At 38.8% G+C, this 19,014-nt stretch overlaps 1 protein-coding gene and 1 long non-coding RNA gene across 3 annotated transcripts in view; one reads left to right on the top strand and one right to left on the bottom strand.

The window, feature by feature from the left end:
* Positions 1-1,386: 1,386 nt before the first annotated feature.
* On the bottom strand, positions 1,387-5,452 carry LOC113954612. The gene is made up of 4 exons (XR_003530287.1): positions 4,808-5,452; positions 4,045-4,108; positions 3,345-3,427; positions 1,387-1,793 (listed from the first exon to the last, which is right to left on the bottom strand). It is a non-coding gene; the product is annotated as an uncharacterized LOC113954612 (long non-coding RNA).
* TRIQK (triple QxxK/R motif containing) overlaps positions 2,465-19,014 on the top strand; it is a 61,318-nt gene continuing 44,768 nt past the window's right edge. The window contains exon 1 of one of the 2 annotated variants that reach the window (XM_027659154.1): positions 2,465-2,563. The gene's annotated coding sequence lies outside the window, so the exon portion shown is untranslated. Of the gene's footprint in view, positions 2,564-5,189; positions 5,275-19,014 lie in introns of those variants that run through there. The other variant, XM_027659153.1, reaches the window with a different exon arrangement.

Genomic DNA, 19,014 nt, shown 5'->3' with positions numbered 1-19,014 from the left:
TTAAGTTAAAAATACTTTTGGAGTTTTAAATTCATCTGCTCAAAAGATATGACACAAAATGATGGGTGTAGAAAGATCAATAAAAATTACTCTCTAATTGACATACACTTCAGTCACAGTTACATAATAGTAATGGCATCCATTCTGTATTTTTACCTGTAAGAGAGATTTAAAATATTTGAAGGGACATATACTTCACCCAGGCTGCTTCTTATCCCACAAAAAGAAGCAAGTCTGTTTGTAGTACTTCATCTAAATGTAAACTGCCATTCTGAACAGTGGGAATGCCTTCTCTACAGAAGAAACCTCGCAAAGGGAAACATTTTTCCCATGAAATGAACATTAAGAATGAAGAAATGAAATAGTGAAACTAAAAATGAGAAAACTTCTCAGGAATCTTTTTCATGAAACTGTAATTCCTTATGAATTCTTTACGGATTCAGTGTCGAGGCTGCTGGGCATACATAAGTTTATTACTTAGAAGAATAACTTGATGGTGAAATTAGTAGTGTGATTAGGTGAAATGACTATTGTGATTAGGTGAAATTGTGTTCAGTTTTGGTTACTACAATATAGGAGAGATATTATGCTATTAAAGAGTGTTCAAAGGAGGGTAATGAAAATGGTGAAGGGTTTTGAGGGGAAACCATACGAGGAGTGGCTCAGGTCAGTTGGTCTGTTCAGCCTGGAGGAGACTGAGAGGAGACTTTGTCGCAGTCTACAACTTCCTCGGGAGGGGAAGAGGAGGGGCAGGCACTGATCTCTTTTCTGTGGTGACCAGTGACAGGATGCAAAGGAATGGCCTAAAGTTGTGTCAGGGGAAGTTTAAGTTGGATGTTAGCAAAAGGTTCTTTCTGCAGAGGGTGGTTGGGCACTGAACAGGCTCCCCAGGGAAGTGGTCACAGCACCAAGCCTGACAGAGTTCAAGAAGCATTTGGACAATACTCTCAGGTACATGGTGTGACTCTTGGGGATGGTCCTGTGCAGGGCCAGGAGTTGGACTTGACGATCCTTGTGGGTCCCTTCCAACTTGGCATATTCTGTGATTCTGCGAAACTAAGTGAAACTGAACTAGAACCAGATGTACTTTGCTACTAGAACTCACACAGACAAACACCTCAGCAGTGGTTTAGATAATGCAAAATCATGTAACTGAAAACATGGATTCTGATATTTCTTCATATTTATTTACTTTGGTTGTGATTATGCAGTCAAAATTCATGTATACCAGCTTTTTGAATGTGATTGCCGTTTTGCACATAATGCTATATTCAAATATCCATGAGCATAATCATGACTTGGGTTTAATTGAATCATAATAAAACAATCAAGAAATCAAAATAAACTATTAAAATATTTTATATGTATATGATTCCTAGTTTACTATTAGGAGTATGAATGAAATAAATTATTGTTCAGAATTCTGAACACAGAAGTTAGAAAAATCAGAGGAGGCGCTCACAGTGGATGTGACAACATCAGTCGCAGAGGGGGACAAAATTGCTTGGGAAGAAAATGTAAGTTTGTGTTCAGTGAGCCGCCATGTTCAAAGCAGCTAAACACCCTTAGCGTGAAATTTCTCGGCAAAAAAAAAATGTACAAGAAAAATGTTGTGTTTCATCACTCAAAATCAGGACGGTCTATCTTTCTAGGAAAGCTGTATCATTTGAGCTATTTATTAAGCTTGCTACAGAAATGACTGGAGAAAACTCTGTGGTTTGGTATGCGTGCCAGATACAAACTGAGTCATCAACTTTTCTGTAGGCTCGCTCTCCACTCTGTATGCGTGTCACCTAGAAAGATGGGAAAGTTCAGCTGGGTACAGCTTTCACTTCCGAACTTGCAGAGGTAAACAAATGCAAATATTTCTTTTTCGTGTATCTTTCCTTACAGGGGAGTGTTACACTTGGTTATCAAGTGCCATTTTGCAGGAACCAAGGCATGCACTAGCAATACTAATCAGTAAGCTGTTCCAAGAGTCAGTGGCTTGTACCGAAGTAAAGCAATTATCTGTTGCAGAGGACCTGGCATCATCTCAAGGTGGCAAAAAAATTATCTGACAGGGTTCATAATTTGCCATGTGTTATGTTTTTATGACCTTAAGTTCCCACTGAAGTGGGCTTGTGATGGTGACGATTGCGGGCTGAAATTAGATTATCTTTACGGTCCCTTTCAATCCAAATCATTCTGTGATGTTAAGGTGTCTAACTGCGTTTCACTCTACCTGTCTGGAGCAACAATTCAGACACAAGTAGGAAATAGCAGTAAAAAGCGAGCAGAGGGCGTGAAGGGGGTATGCTGAAACACTCCATGGCTGAGCTTTCAGCCTCCTCCAAAAAACTCTCCCCACAAAACCCAAAGAGACAACCGAGGGCCGCAAGCAGGTTGGAACCCTCCCGTCGCCGTACGTGCCGGGAGTTGGTGACGGGTCCAGGGCCGGGCAGGGCGGGCGGGACCGGGAGGCGGGGACGCTGAGGCAGGACGCGGCGGGAGCCCCGCTAACACAGGAAGTCGCTCCGCCGAGAGAGAAGGCAGGAGGCGGAGCTGTGCCGCTCGGCCCGAGGTACCGCGCCGCGTCCAGGGCAGGGCGAGAGGCCCCAGTCACCGGGCCCGCGGGGCTGTCACGGCGCCCGCCCCTCCCGCGCCGCGGGGGCGCCGCCATTGGCCCCACGCACGGAGCGCCCGCCAGCGCGGCCAGCACGCTGACCGCCGCGGGGCTGCGCGGCCATTGGCCCGCGGGAAGCGCTCCGCGCCGCGATTGGCCGGAGCGCGCTGCCAATCGGGGCGGCCCCGCCCCCGGAGCGCGGGCTGAGGGGCCGGGGCCAGGAAAAGCTGCCGCGCTGTCCTGTCCTGGGGCTGAGAGTGCTGCCTCGCCCGCAGGGAGCCTCTTTGGCTGCTTGGGCTGCTTTCCCCGTACCAGCGAGTGGTGCCGCGCTGGGTCCCTCACCAGGCTACCTGGAGGGAAACAACCTCCCCGTCAGGGTCTCGTCGGCGGGGCCGTGTTGCAGGCCTGGCCCGGGCCCGCCGCTCTGGCCGAGCTGGCGGAAGCCCGCGATGCTTCCATGTGCGAGTAGCTCGCGATTTTCCCTCGAGAGCGCGACTCCGCCCGTGCTGACGGCCGGTGGGGTGTGGTTGGTGTGAAAACCCCGCCTGCCCGGGGTGTCGCGGTGCCTGGAGCTCGACAATCCGCCGCTCTGTGCGTGCTGACCCCACGCGCTCAGTGAGACCGGGACGTGCCGGAGCCGCAGCACGGGCGGTGTGTGGCGGTGCTGGGTGTGTTTGGCCGGCTGTGGGTGTGCAGTAAATCTGATACAACTCGGAGTTGTTGAGCTGGCTGTGTTTACCTTCCAGGCGTGAAGCGTTCCGGGCACATTGGGCTCCTTTGTATTTTCTGCAGTGCGCCGGTCACGGTTGCGCTCAGAAAATCCTGGACGGAATTATGTGAGAATATGTGAGCTGCAAAACTTCTGAATGCGAGGTGTTGGCAGGGGATTCTGCCACCGTGTTTGTGTGACTCGCAAGCTGCTCCACCTTCCATCAGCCTACACAGTTACGAGGACAGAGCACAGCAGTACCAGAAAACCCCTTTGAAAGACCTTATGGTGTAACCAGGCTGTATATACAGCACACATGTTCACACTCAGTAATTCAATTACATGTCTTGCAGGTTTTGAGTTCTACCCTGTTGGGGACCTGGCTCATTCCTAAATAGCTAATCAGGATGAAAGAGTACCTGTTACTAAAGATATATTGACTTTCATCCAGCCTTTGCTACTGATATGTGACTTCTATAGCAGAAAACTGTATAAAGTGATTTTTAAGGGATACACAAAATTCTACAAATATGGGGAAAATTGAACCATTTTTTAAGTATTGCTGTTTGGCATGTCATCCTTGGCTGAATCACTTCCCGTTGAATCACAAAACAGGCTAGGGACAAACTTCATTGTTCAGGAAATAGTTTGTCTGTTCATGTAAGGAAAAATTTGGCAGGTTTTTTTTTGTTGGAATGATCATCTTTGATCATGAATTAGTACTGTTTACCTTGTGGGACTTCTTTTCTGTCTTCATGGAAGCAGTGAAGTTCTAAGTCTATTTGAGGTCAGTTCTGTAAGTGTGAGCATAGAGGAAACAAACTGTTGACTTTGAAATAAATTAATACAAACAGTTGGCAGTTTTTTTAAAAAGAGGTGAGTTGCTCGCTTTTTTGTTATTTTTCCCTCAATATGTAAATCCCTTTTGTAATTTATTTTCTAATTTGTAATTCTATAATTTATGTATAGTCTTCTGGCTAAACCTGTTTGAGCAGGGATAGATGAGCATAAATAGTTTGCCTCAAGAGGTTCTTTTCAACATCAACAATCCTGTAATTCTGTGAATTTAATTTATTAATGTAGCCAAGTAGAGATTACAACAAGGTTCTACAACTGACTTCTTAGTCTGCTTAAATTAGTATTTTGTATCTGCAAAAACAATACAGAAAATACTCAGTTACTGTTTCAACACAGATGTGGGAGCTCTTCAGATATCTAGGTTTGGAAAGATTGCTTCAAATCAAATTACTAAAGCGGAGATTCCTGTTAACATTGGTAAAACTCCCCATATAATTAGCTTTAAATCTTGTATCAAATTACATACAAAGACGTATATGTCTTTCTGTTAAGTCACATAAAAACAGGACTATTTCGGATGAGCAGCTCAGTTCCAGAGTTTAATTACTGCATTACATTGAATGACCAGGATTTTTCCATACATCTTTCCTTAAGAACGTACTTTAGCAAAAGGTAATATGCAAAGGGATGCATACTTTCTTCATAAAGTCAGGAGTAAAGGCAGTGATTTTATTACTGGGGCTTTTTTGGTCGTTTGGTCTTTCTTTTCATAAACTTGAATGATACAGAATAAGCTTATATGCATTTGAAGGTTCCACACTGACTTCTGCCCGTCCTGTGACTTCATAGCTCTCGCTGTTACACTCTGCGGCCTTTTCAGAGGTGGAAACCAGTTTGTGTGCCAGATTTGTAGCAGATACGGGAAAATCCTCCCTGTTGGTCACAAGTACAGAACGGAGACTAGTCATTTAAGCTAATCTGTCAACCTGTGGTACTGCCCAGGGTATCTTTAGGATTTACTTAATTCAAATATTTCGGCCAAATCCCACAGCCCAGTCTAAAGGGCAGCTTAAGCTCACTGTACTCTATTGCAGCAGCTCCAGGAAACCTCTAGTCTACATAGAAAACAAGACAAGGCTTTTATATCTTTTGCTGTGCAGTGAAGATATTTTCCTTGGATTTTTCTGTGAAATTTGTTTCTTGAGACCATGAATTAATTTTGGCTAGGTAATTTTAAATGTCTTTAAAAATGAATCAATACCACCAAGATTAGTTATAGTTAATTGCAGTTAGATTTTTAGAGTTTCTGTGAGATTCTTCTCATAACTAGGAAGTTGCTTTGTGGGTTTTTTTCCTTTGCAATATTTCCATATTAATCTAAATTTTTCATTAGGCAAGACAAGCTGTGAATTATAGATGAGGATAGGATACTTTGGAAAGTCTTTATATGTTGCTAAAGTGTTCTAATGTTACAAAATTAGGTTACTTGTTAAAAAACCCTAAACCAGTTGAATACCATCTTGAAGAACTGAGCCACCGTGTTAAGTACTTAGGAAGAATAAGTGAATTGTTGTGTTTACACATTATGAGATACATAGAGAGATTGCAACATAGATGGTTGTAAGGTATAAACAAAGAAGCCAATGATTTCCATTTGCAGTAGAAGTCTCCCTCAATCCTCTGACTCTCATACAATAATACTGTTGTAATGCAGTTACTCCTGAGAAACAAGACTATGAATGTCAATGTTTTCTGACACAAATGCTGCTTTAAATTTTTCTGCTCTTGTGGATTTTTTCATTTGCTTGCAGGTTTACTTTTGATTGAGGAAAAAATGTGAAGAGATTTATGGAATAAATACTGTCATTTTTTTTAAATAAAAAATGAAGCGTATTTCAGTGAATAGCTATTCTCATTTCAGATGAAGTCTGCAATGATTAAATATTAAAATGATCCATGGTTCAAATTAATATAAAAACTTTTCAGGACATTATTACAAAGATTAACATTTTTAATGTTTTAATACTTACGTAGTTTATCAATCACAGACACAGTGAAATTGTTTTTAGTTATGAAGCTGATGATGCCATATATTATTGCAGTATTATGTACAACATATCTTATGTATCTTACAGCTCTTTAATAACCAGTTTTATTCTTGAAGTATTTTTTTACACACAAAATAAGCAGTAACAATTTTTTTCTGTTTTGAGAAGAAGATAAAAAGAAAGGGTATTTCTGTAAAAACTGTGGTGTTTGCCATTGAGGAAGGAACTCTGTTTCACATAATGACAAACATAGATGGTCACTGGTACAGCAACAGAAGAAGAAAAAGTTCTTGCTTATGTTTCCAAATAGGTGTTCAATTAATACAGCTTTAATATCCCAAAATTATCTGCAACAACCTATGATTCCGGATACATTTTTATTTGTTAGAGTTATGTTTGAAGGTCATGGGAAAATGTCAAGGTATCCCAGGTGCTTTTGTATCACTACCTGTGCAAAGATGCTCCTGTAGTTGAGTAGGCTGAGTAAACACTTCAGGCATTCTTGACATGGACAGTGCTAATTCCCTTGTTTCTCATTTCTTTTGCATTTTTTTTAGCCACAGGGCTAAAAATCAGCATTAGTGATTTTTAAGTTTTATTCTGCCTCTCTAACTACACACTGCAGTGATACAATGGAGCTTTACACAATACAGTTTATTGTGTCCCAGGACTTTTTGCAGTTTTAAATATGATAATTCATATGTCAACAAAATATTGTTTATTCATGTGTTGTGATTGTTCTTGCCATCGTCTTTCACTCAGTATGTTTTACCATCAAAAACAAGGCAGAATTGGGAAGAAACACTGTGATGAATTAGCCAATGTAAACCCAATAGCAGTTGTAAAGAAGGATGGGAAATGAGAAAGGAAGGGAAGGCTGCAATAGAAATCCAGGAATGGATGTTGAGCTGGAGAAGTGAATAAATGGGGAAAGACTGTTCTGACAGCAGAAGCTTATAGTGGGAGAAGTCCTTTACAGCAGAAAGGACAAGTGTGAGAGAGGAAAAAAGCAGAGGTTGACACTAATAATAATAATTTAACATTGAGAATAGTATTGGGAAGTTAAAATCCAGAGGGCAAGCTGAAGCACACATTTTGTACACAAGTTTATTGTCAGCTATTAATGCTGTTATTTCTAGTCTTAGGTAAGACAACAAAATAAAAAGTGGCATTTGTGTCATCTGTAGTTGGTTGCCTCTAGCCAGAAACCAAATTTATCCTCATGTATTTCTGTTGAAATCAAATAAATAATGGAACAAAATAATAACCTTTTATGTCATGAACTGGTTTTTATACTGGGAAAACAGATTGGGTTGGAAATGTGGTAGATTTCAAAGTTTCAATTGTTTTCTCTCCGGCTGTCTTGTGTGGTGTAAATGAAGAAAAGGTTAAGTCTACCCATGATAATTCCTTCTCACATTTATGTTATCAATCAGCCTTTGTATCTTTTTGTGCTTTTATCTGTTGTGTTTTCATTGTAATCTTTACATGTGAAGTTCTCAATTCTACAAACTCTTACACTGAAATTTATTCACAAATGGCTCTGACAGATGTGCTCTGGAAGCCTTAGATGCTGTGGTTTAAGATGCTGCCAGCTGGTCTCTTATCCCCACTCCTCAGACTGCCGTCTGTAAGGAAGAGCCAGCAATACCTGTTCCTCAGTTCGCTTCCCTTGCCTGAACTCATATTTCTTTTGGGTGACTTGTGCTGATGCAGAGGCTGGGAATGGGATCCCAGGTCCTGGGGGCAGATCTTACACCTTCTTGTCCTTTCTTACAAGTTACTCACTCCAGCAGAAAGATGATTAAGCACCTGGGTCAGCAACATCTTACAGCCTCTCAGACAATCAAAGTTTGTTTATGAGACCCCCCTGTATTTTTAAGTTGAACATGTTTAAAACTCTCTATTTTAAATTACCTGTATTTTCAATTTGTTACTGTACCAAGTCAGTGTGGAGGACATTTCCATACTTGGTTTTACCATACCAATCTCTACTTAAACACCTCATGGTTTTGTCTGCTCTTAAAAGTGATCATGCCTAAAATCTTATATTAAAAACCACAGATCTTTCTTTCATATAATATGTATGGCATAGAAATTGTTCAGGTTTTAGTGTTGCTCTCATTGTGTGTGGAGCTGATTATGTTGCCTCCAATTAAGATTGCATCAGTTACCGCTAGACCAGTTTTGTATTACTTATGCTCTTGCCAAAGGAAATAGTTAACCTGAAGCAGTGTTTTGTTTTGTTTTTGTGTGTTGACTGTCAAACTGAAAGTACATTATTTATATAGCTAACATTTAAATTTGATTAGGTCCTTGATTTACTGTTATTCAACTAAAATTAATTTTAAAATTAGGACTGTACAGTAAAATAAAATGGATAAAGAGCTGGTGAGCTGCCAGCACTCAGAAATAATGGCTGGAGGCCACTGTCGAAGGTTGAGAGTGTTGAGGACTTTCCCCAGTGTTTGTGTCAAGTGTGATGTGCTTTGCAGTTTTGGTCAATTGTCTGTGTGTAAACATAAAAGCAATGGTGACAAACAGTGGATGGTTCAGTGATTGCTGGACTGATAAAAAAAAAAGATATTTAAAGCAAGGCTGCGATCATGGTAACAGGAGTCTGTTAAAGTGCAGTTTATCTGGGTGTGTGGAGGAGCAAGGAACGATGGAGGTGTGTGCAGAGTGGAAGATTTTTATCTTGTAAAGCTGTGACTGAGGGAACACTTGGAGGTTAGTGAGGAAGCTCCTGTAGCCAAAGGGGATTCAAGTGCAGGACAGTGTCAAGAAGAGCTGGTGCTGCCTAGTAGAGGTGAGGAGAGAGGTAGGAGCATGGTTTAAATCCCTTTAATAAGACCAGGGCTGGAATGTTGCATCTAGTTTTATTTCTATGAAAACCATGTCCTGAAAAATTTGAAAGCATGATGAAGGTCCTGAAAGACACAGACTTAGTTCTGTTAATAGCACTGCCCTTGGTAGGTGAGCTTGAGAGTGGGTTCAGGTTTGTTGTGTTCATTCTGACCCCAGGTCTGCCCTACCTCACCCACTGTGGACCTCAGCAAGCTCTGTTACCTCTCCCACCCACCTGGCTGCTTCAGAGGCCCTCCTACATACATAGTGTTGAGTGTCCTGAGTGAGGCTATGCTGCATCTGTGTGAATTTATCATTTTTTCCCTTTACAGAGGACATGAAAAGAACATTGTTTCTATTTTGTTGTGTATATATGTATATATATATATATGCAGCATGGAGAGCTTTTTAGAATATGCGTTTCAACTAACTTAAGTATGGTTATAATGGAACTGCTAAGAATTGCAGCAGCTGATAATTTAGTGAGTTTTTTAGTTCTGAAATCACAGGATGGTCAGAACAAGGGTGGATGTTGCTTTCTTTGGAATTTTTTGATATGTTATTTAATTTATGAATGAATCTTTTTGTAAATTGGAGTGGAAAGGTTAATAAAGCATTCTTAGCTGCTTACTTTTTTATCTGAAAGATAGGATAATTTGAAAGCCTGTGTTATTTCAGTATCTTTCTGGGTATATGAAGCTAGAGACCAATAGGCTAAATAGGAAGAGGGTATTGAGGGAAAATTATTATAGAGACAAAATCTATTGAAAAGAGCTTAAGACTATTTTCATTTTAAGTACACCAGTGGGGTTAAATAATATTAGTAACTTCTATTAGAGTAACAGATCATAATAATTTAAAACAAAAGTTCCCAGTGCACTTGCTAATATCCTTTATAGCTTCAGTAAAACACATATGAAATAATTTACAAAGCAAAGCTTCTGGATGAATTCTTCCAGCTCTGCATGGGAAGAGTGCCTGTTTATCTTCATGCATGTTTATAGAGACCCGTGGAAATTATGATCTAAATGTGGGTACCGTACTAAAACATAGCCATATATGCAGAGTAAAGAATTCAAAGCACTTGCATTCTGTCCTTTATTGCACACAAGTAATGTATATTGTATAGGCTTGGTTCAATTCTGTATTCTGACCATAGAAGGACTCTATAGAATATGTACTGTATCTTGAGAAGACCTTCAGGGGGATGGAGTGGTGTGTAGGAAACCGCTCAGGACAGTGGCTCCCTGACCAAACTTGTTTCTTGTCTTGTTTTGAGCCTTCAGACTTAAGCACTGTCATTGCTGAAAATAGTGAACAGCTGGAAGGATGTACTAAAGTGTTATACATTTTCGTTTACTCATGGTATTAAAATAAATAAATAGATCAGTGTGGAAACAACTGGGACAGCTGTAAAGCTGAACGCATTGGATAAAGTATTTCAAAAAGTAAAAGTGGAAGCAACTTAGCTAAAGTCCTTTTCAGAGTTGACCCAGCTCTCCTTAAACTTTTAAGCTTGGTTATGGAACTGTACAGCTATTGGGGGAGTAGTGACCAGATGGGGCAATTGTAGCAGGAACAGAGCAGACCTGCAGTTTCTTGTGATGTTGGTGTGTTCTAATCAAAACCAAACAAAACTCATTTTACTGTACGCTCTAGAAGGGGTTTTTTGTTGTTGTTTTTATGTCATCTACAAGGCTAGATTTCAGGCACTGCATCCTCCTTCTCCTAATGTGCAGGATGTGCTGCAAGTGGGCTTTTGTGATGGTTTTTTTGTTTGTTTGTTTTCTTTATGGCAGTGCTGAAGCATACATACTCCTTTGACTCTAGCTAAAGGCATGTGCAAACCCCTAGTGCTTGGAGAGATGCACTCAGGAAATTAGAGCAAACAGAGTGGATTGTCATCTGCCTTTTTATCTCAGGCTACCGTTCCTGAAGAAATGCTTGCAGCTACTCATCGAATAATCTCTTTTAGGAGTCCCATAACTATTCCATTCATAACTGGTTTGAGGTATAGGAATCTCTAATCAGAGGTATTTTTTTAGACCAGAGGAGGCCAACCTTTCACACATCAGAATCCAGGATCTTAAAAAGATGTGCCGTCTCCTAAAGCAGCAACCCATCAAAAAATGTTCAATTTTGTATTTCACTAATACTTTTATAATAAGTAGAATTTCATGTGTACCATATGACTTGAAACATCCAAAGTAATATTTTTTTTCAATGTGTTTGTCTCAGTTGGTGTCATCCTTTCCTTTGGTGTTTTTCTGGACAATGAACTCTGCAGCAAAATGTCTTCCTTGTGACACATGCACACTGTTCAGGAGCAGAGGGAATAGATGGGGTCACAGTCTCCTCCCACCCCATTCCCATTAGTGGGAAAATCTGTGAAAAGAACCCAAGCAGACATTTGCACAAATAGTTGCATCCAGCACCTTCAAACATTCATATGACGTTCTGTTACTTCAATGATAATTTTCTGCTAGTCGATAATTTTCCTTTTTGCTACCTTTCTTCCCAGCTGCACTCCATGCTTTTCTCTGTCTTAAAATGAGGCAAGTAAGCAGTTTACCAGACTTTCTGATGGCTATCAAAGCTTATTTTTTCATTTGGTACATAGAGGTTTTAGCCTGATTTTGATCCATGCCTTTAGTTCAATTTGTGTTCAAGATTCAGATTTTTGATGGATATGAATGATCTTACATTCTCCTCTTTGCCCAAATAGAATATAAAGCTCCCAAAAAGCTTACTTTATTCTTTATCTTAAAATTCATTGCCTTTAATAGAATCTCTAGGTAGGTTTCAGGAGAGCCAAGTCTTGAGCAATTTAGATATAATCTGCAGAGAGTGTGCTTGGCGTATTGTTTTGAACTACTTTCAAACTACTGAGCCTATATTATTTAAGCTATATTAAAGTCTTCACCCAATTATGGTATAATCCTTCAAAACCAATAGAGTAGGACTTGGTTTTAAAAATGCTGCTGCTAACATCTATTGGTCTGTTCACTAAGCCTGGCTGTTAAGCTCATTATTAAGTGCTGGGGGGCTGAACTTTACATTTTATATGTTAACACTAAGTTAGCTACTGGTTTATCTGCTGGTTTTTGCCTCAATTTTAAAGAAGAAAAAAGTACAAAAAAAAGATGTATTGTGTTAATACCAATGAAATGCATGTCAACTTTATCTTCTGATCTTTATGGGGAAGATCTGCATCTGGACTCAATCCTGTGCCTCGTGGTCTAGGAAGACCCTTTTTGAGCAGGGAGGTTGGACCAGATGTCCCACTGTGGTCCCTTCCAACCTGACCCATTCTGTGATTAACAGGTTACACTGTGTTTAATCAGTTACTGAAAAATGGAGGAAAACATAAATGCCAAACTCACCAAATGAAAACTCTTTACACTTAATCTTTCTTTTGCCTTGCGACTAGAATAGATTTATTTTTTTTTAAGCTGAGTTGCTCGTCTGAACGCCTAATACAGCATGTGAAACAAAACGTAATGCATAAAAACTATTTTCCTTCATAGATCAGTCTATTTAATACTTATTGAGCTGTAGTAGTTTCAGAGAAAGGAAAAAAATGCGCATTCATTCTGAACACTGGATAGAAAGATTACCTTTTAAGTCCTTTTGAATACCAAGTTTAGTAATGGAACTAATAATTCAGTTTTGCTGAAGTGTTACGATTAGGTCTACGTGGACTGAAGTATTATTTGCTGCTTTCATTTGTAGTGTGCTTTCAATTTTCGTAAGCTTGCTTGGGGTAAGAAGTGTAACAATCATTAGGCTATAAACGTGATGACCAGTTTTAGCAATTAGAATGACTTGAAGTCACATGATGGAACGTTGTGTTATATTACAGTGGAATATGTCACAGAAGGGCCTGTTTGTCTCCCGCCTTTGTGCCTGTGTGGCTTATTTGTGGCTGTTTGCTCTTTTGGTTTTCAGTTATTAGGTTGATTTTATTTGCTGAGAGTTGGGTTTCTGCTTGAATGATAGACAAATTCAATGAAAATGGAGTCATAATAGATGGAATATCAATGTTAGAATTAATGGGGAAAAATTAGGCTGAAACTTAGCCTAACATACTTCAAAAAGCATTTTTTTTAAAACAGCATGAGAAGAAAGGAAAAATTCCAGCAGTTTCAAACTGTCTTATTTTGATGTATTACTTCAGAAAAACTATTTCAGTTTTTATATCATTCATTCAGAAATCTTGTGGGTTTAATAGTCCAAGATAATGCAAAGGAAAAGAAAGGCACAATATAAACAAAAAGCATGATCAATTTTTGTGTGTGTGAATAACTTAAGAAGTTACAAGATTTATTCTCACTGAAGGTCGTTTTCCCATTTTACAATATTGAAAACTTTGTGAAACCGACTGTCCTCTGGATGGTCGTGAACTGTAGTTTAAGATTAATATACTAAAGGTAAGGATAATTATTCTCTAAGTATTTCTTCTCACTTAAGGAAGAATCAGAATTTCATTTCCATCAAAATGAACCTAAGCTTAAAAACCTACAACTGAGAAATTAACAAGTGTATATAATTAAACCACTCAGGCTTATAGCAAGCTATGTCTTGTGGCAGTCCCAGGAAAGAAGTATCATCTACGAAAAATGGAATTTTTGTCAGTTCCCAAAATTAAAGGGAGAGGAGAATAGAGAAGTTATTTTCTCATTTAAAGAAGGGAAATCACTCTTTCCTTGCTATAGCACCTTTTTTTTTTTTCTTGGTTTGGAATAAGACCTCAGGAAAACCATGTAGAATTCTATTAAATTCAAGAATGGCAACTTCATAAGATATTAGAAGTGAAGTGCTCAGGCAGACTTAGCTGATTTTGAAATCTAAGGTCTATGACCTCTAGCTTTATACCTGTTATTTAAATTATTCCCTACTTCATCAAAGGAAATGAGTGCTGAAGGGGTGTATGATGGGCATCAGAGAGGGAGTAAAACTGCCTGGATTTAAATGAACTGCAGAATGTTCACTTTTGACGCTTCAGTTACTGAGGTGGAGCAAGTAGTTGTTTCTCATTGTTGCTCTTGAATGAACTTCTAACTCTGGAGGCAGAGGGTGTGTGCTTCATTTGTGTCTTGTGCAGTTGAGGTGGTGGTGATGTCTGCACTTCCCCTCATACCACAGAGGTGGCTGTACAGCATCTGTGGTCGCTCCCATGAAAGCTGTATCCATGCCTGGCAGATGTGCCTCTGGGCATTGGGATAGTCTGGATGTCTATTCTCTTTCTACCCTTTTTAGCTCTGATTTCTACCATAGTCCTGTGTCTGTCCCCTGCACCTTCTCCACCCTGCCCCTCTCCCCCTCAAAAAAAGGAAGTTTAGACAGATTCTGTTATTTTGAAGAATGTTATTCTGAAATACTGCATATGATGTCATTTATTGTGTAATTTTCACTTTAGCAGATATTGCTCTGGGAATTACTGCATTTTGAACTGTCTGGCAAGGCAGAACTGAGCCACATGTATGCTTTTTTTCCTTGATGAACTTCTTTAAGGATATCTTCTTGAGACATCAGTGCCATCATAGATTCATAAAAATGAAAAAAAGTTCATCCTTGAATGTTTGGAATTTTAAATTTGTTAGATGAAAATCTGTCTTCATATTAAATATATGTTTCACAGATGGTATAGCTCTACTCATATGTGAAGTGAGTAGGGAATTTTTTTCTGAAGACAAATAGCATCCTAATAATGAAAATTAAACATAAGGTACATAGAATCACTACAAGTAAGAATATTCTTCTGCAAAATGTCATGCTTTTTTATTACAAGTATAACACCAATTACTAAATAGGTATCTTCTGTATAAGTAATGTTTTTATTAAGTGATTTTTTGCCTAGTACATTTTGATTCTTCTTCCTGTAGAAACTGTGACAAACTATATTCTACCTGGAATGGAAGGAACCTTTTGACATTTTTAATAACCTATTTTTGCTTAGGAAAATGTAGTGGGTTGACCCTGGCCAGATACCAGGTACCCAGTAAAGCCGCTCTTTCACTCTCTGAAACTGGACAGAGGGAAGAGAAAAAAAAACCAGCTAAGAATTCCTTAGTAGAGATAAGAGCTGGGAGAGGTCAGTTACTGATTACCTTCACGAGTAAAACAAGACTCAGAGGGGGGATAGTACTTATATTTATTACTAACCGGATAAGAGCCAAAGAGTGAGAAATAAAACAGTCTTAAAAATACCTTCCCCGCACCCCTCCTTCCTTCCATGTTCTCCCTCTTTCCCCCCAGCGGTGCAGGGTAACAAAGCTTTTCAAACCATGCATTAACAATTCTATAACTGTCCTTTGGTGAAGTTAGTTTCTCTTGTCTGTAATGATGAGGTTTTAAGGCATCAGCAAGTGTCCATGTGCCTCTCTCATCTTTCGTACACTTCTCGCCATCTTTGGAACTTCTCCCAGTCTTCTCTTGTGCCCACTGCATCCTTCTGCACTGACCTGGGTGTCTACGTTTTTATTCCCATGTTCTCACTCCACTCTTCCCTGGCTGGAATTTCTTCTGCACAACAATCTTTTGTTCTTAAATATGTTGTCACAGAGGTGTTACTATTAGTTCTTGTTGGCTTAGCCTTGGCCAGCGGCAGGAAGTCCATCCTGGAGCCATCTGACATTGACTCCAAAGGACAGGGGAAGCTTCTAGCAACTTCCAACAGAATCCACCCCTGTAGCCCCTCCCCCCCACCGCTACCAAAACCCAGCCACAGAAACCCACTCCAGAAAGCAATTTTACATAAATACAAAGTCTTTTTAAAAAATCTTGTTCAGGTTTTGCAACTTTGTTCCTGGCTGTGAGTAAAGTTAATGATAATCTTTTCAACTCTTCAGATGTTTAAAAACATTTAGCAAAAGTATGTAGATTTTCGGTAAAGGAGCAAATGCAAATATTTAGGCCTAAATATTCCCACCAAATTTTAGGCACCCTGAAGAGGTTTAGGAACATAACAAGAAAGCAATATTGCTGGAGTTGGTTTGCATTCCTTACCATTACATATCTGTCTTCAGCCATTATAAAGGGAGCAGAGGTGGCCTCCTGCATAACTTGTGTGTCTCATGTTCCTGAAATTTAGTGGAACTAATCAGGGCTGTTGATGCAATTTGTTTTTCATAATATATTGCCTTAAGATTTTGAAACATTCAGGAGAATACACTGAAAATTCATATGAACTATTACCTGTGTATTACTTTCTTTAAAAAAGTGCAGAGCTAATTTCATGGGGTTTGTATGTACTGTATAGCTATCAAACAACAGAGCGAGCTGCTTTCCCTAGAGTGCAAAGGGCACTTAGTGGAAGTAACAATATATGTTTTGTTCCTAATGCTTACGTGAAGCTGTGAAACAGCCTGATATATGTCAGAATAAAAGTTGTAGTTCCTTTATGATTTGAATCTTGGGATGTGGTACAGCGTTTGTTGTCCTTGTGTAGAAAGTTAAGATTATTTTAATATCTCTTCCAGCTGGAGTTACGGATCCTGATTTTTTGATTAATTTTCTCAAATTTAATTGAATTTAAATCACCTCTGCTGCTTTCAAGATTAAATTAAGAAATGTCAAATTCCTTTTATTAAAAGAAAAATAAATAAATCCTGAAATAAAGCAAAAGTAGATTCTGCAAGAAGCAACATGGGCAGGGTACTCTTTCCTTTGAAATAACAGTCTCATCCTTTGAAAGAGACTTTCCAGAGGAATGGTGAAGACTGCTGTAAGACTTATCAATAAAACATGAATTTATTTTATTTTCCAATTTTTTTATTTGTGCAAGGTTTTTTTAAATAATGGTGGTAAAGATTTCTAAATTCTTTCTCTTGGCTGAAGTATGGTTGAAGAATTCAACTGCATTGTTCTTACAGTTCTAATTGCAGGCTTCTTCCACTGCAATACAGATAGACCTTAACTGTTATACTTCAGCAGTATACCAAAAAAAGTCAATTAAAATAACCAACAGCAGTTATTTCCAAAATACCCAAAATGTTCAGATTATGAACCTGCATTGCATCCAACAAAACAAACAAAAAAGGAATTATTTTTAAGGTAGATAGCTATTTGCGATTAAAAATGAGCACATATAGAGATGCTGAAGACTTGGTACAATAGTGTTACATTTGTAGTGGTTCTTTTCTATCCCGAAGTTTTACTTGCTTTTCTCTCAACTGTCTAGTAATACTTCAGCTACAGAACCACTCATTTCATTGATTATTTCTTTTATGTGCCGTCTGTTAGGTAACTTACTGTTGAAGAATACAGACATATTATCAAATATCACTGGTAAGAAAGTTTGTGTGCATGAACATATGTATGTCTTTTGAGTGTTCACTGGTTCACATTTTAAGCTTTATCACTGTTATTAATCATTTGTATTGCACCAATGATGTTCAAAATGCAATCTTTGTGCTATATAGTTCCTATTCTTATTTTTATTAGTATTTTTACAATCATTCATTATAAGTTTTCTATTTCGTTAAGGAAATGCTGCTTCATTTTCTTTTTTTTTTTTTTTAATATACAAAATACTATGTATATATCAAGAATAGTGAGCTGGGATTCAAACACTCCCGTAGCCAGACCTTGAATGGACATTCAAAATTAGTTTTTATCGCACAAAATACTATTGGTAGTTGAAAGTGATAGTAGGCAAGCTATTATGTGTTTTAATTATTTTCAGCCACTGCTTAGGAATAAAAGAAGAGAAAAATAAAATCATGTATTTCTCTGAGAGTATAAACCTTTAAAGGTGAATTCTAGAGGGAAAGTGAAAGGGGGTGAAAAAAGAGTAAAGGGTACCACAAAAACAAAGATGTCTTTTAATCTTGTAGTATCTCTGAAGCAGAAATAAACAAAAAAAAATCATTCGTTTGGGCCTCACTTTGTTTTCTTAAAACCATCTTATATAAAAGCTTGAAAGTTGAGGGCAGCTCACGCTGCCTTCGTATTGTCTGAAATTACTCTTGAAGTATTTTTAGTTGCCAGTAAAAGGATCAGTGGCAAGCTCCTTATGTGTTTTTTAAAATTGCTATGAAGTCATTAAAATTTCAGGGAGTTGAAGGCTGCTTGGGATGCATGCAGCATGGCAGGCTACCTATCCCTTTGGTTGGTGAAGAAATTCAGGAGAAGCCAGATCCTCCCCTTGCTGACGTCAGAGACAGCAAAATGGCCAGAGACTCGAGTGCAAATCTCATTTACAGTGAAGATGACCTATTATTCTAGGGTGACCACTGCTATTTTAAATGGGGAGAATTAGTTTTGTGACTCATAAAGGTTTCAGGCTTTTCCTTTATGTAAAAATGATCAGAACGTTACACTGAAAACCACTCCTACAGCAAGGTTCATAAATAATAAATATTACCTCTTATTAATCCATATTTTAGCTTAAGTCTGGCTCATGGCAAGTTGCTTCCTCAGGGAATACGGGATTCTTTACAAGAGAAGGTGATGAGCCATAGTCCCCAAGGAATTAAATTGTGAAAACAATCTCAGTTTTATACATGCTAATATAGATCCGTTATTCCCTTTCCACATCTATCACAACACATTCTAAATTGTGGCTGATCTTTTATGCAAATAGCTGTCTTATTAGACATCGGGCTGCGTGTGCCAATGTCTCCATGGGTTTCTTGGGCGTTTGCTATCTAACCATCAAAGCAGTGGAAATGAATGATGATTACTGCATCCCTTTGAAGAACAAAGAGTTGAGGTTCTAAATATGGGAGTCGGTGACACTGATCCATGTAGAGCGAGTATCTCTGTGGCTCATATTAAATGCGACTATCTCTGTGGCTCATATTAAGTCATAAAAAAATAAGTCATTAAGAAATAATTTTTGCCTGTGTTTTCTTCTTGTGTTTTATTGGCATTGCTAAAACTGCAAACATCTTTCACAGCTGATGTTTTGTTACAAAACTTTAGTAACTATTGAAATTGCAAAAGGCAAGTCAAAACAGTCTCTAGCAGTGGTGTAAAAAGGCCAAGAACTAGTTTTGCAGTGT

The sequence above is a fragment of the Corapipo altera genome, unplaced genomic scaffold, assembly GCF_003945725.1.
Source record: "Corapipo altera isolate COAL_440 unplaced genomic scaffold, ASM394572v1 52, whole genome shotgun sequence".
Taxonomy (NCBI): domain Eukaryota; kingdom Metazoa; phylum Chordata; class Aves; order Passeriformes; family Pipridae; genus Corapipo; species Corapipo altera.
This window is presented reverse-complemented; position numbering and strand designations above follow the sequence as displayed.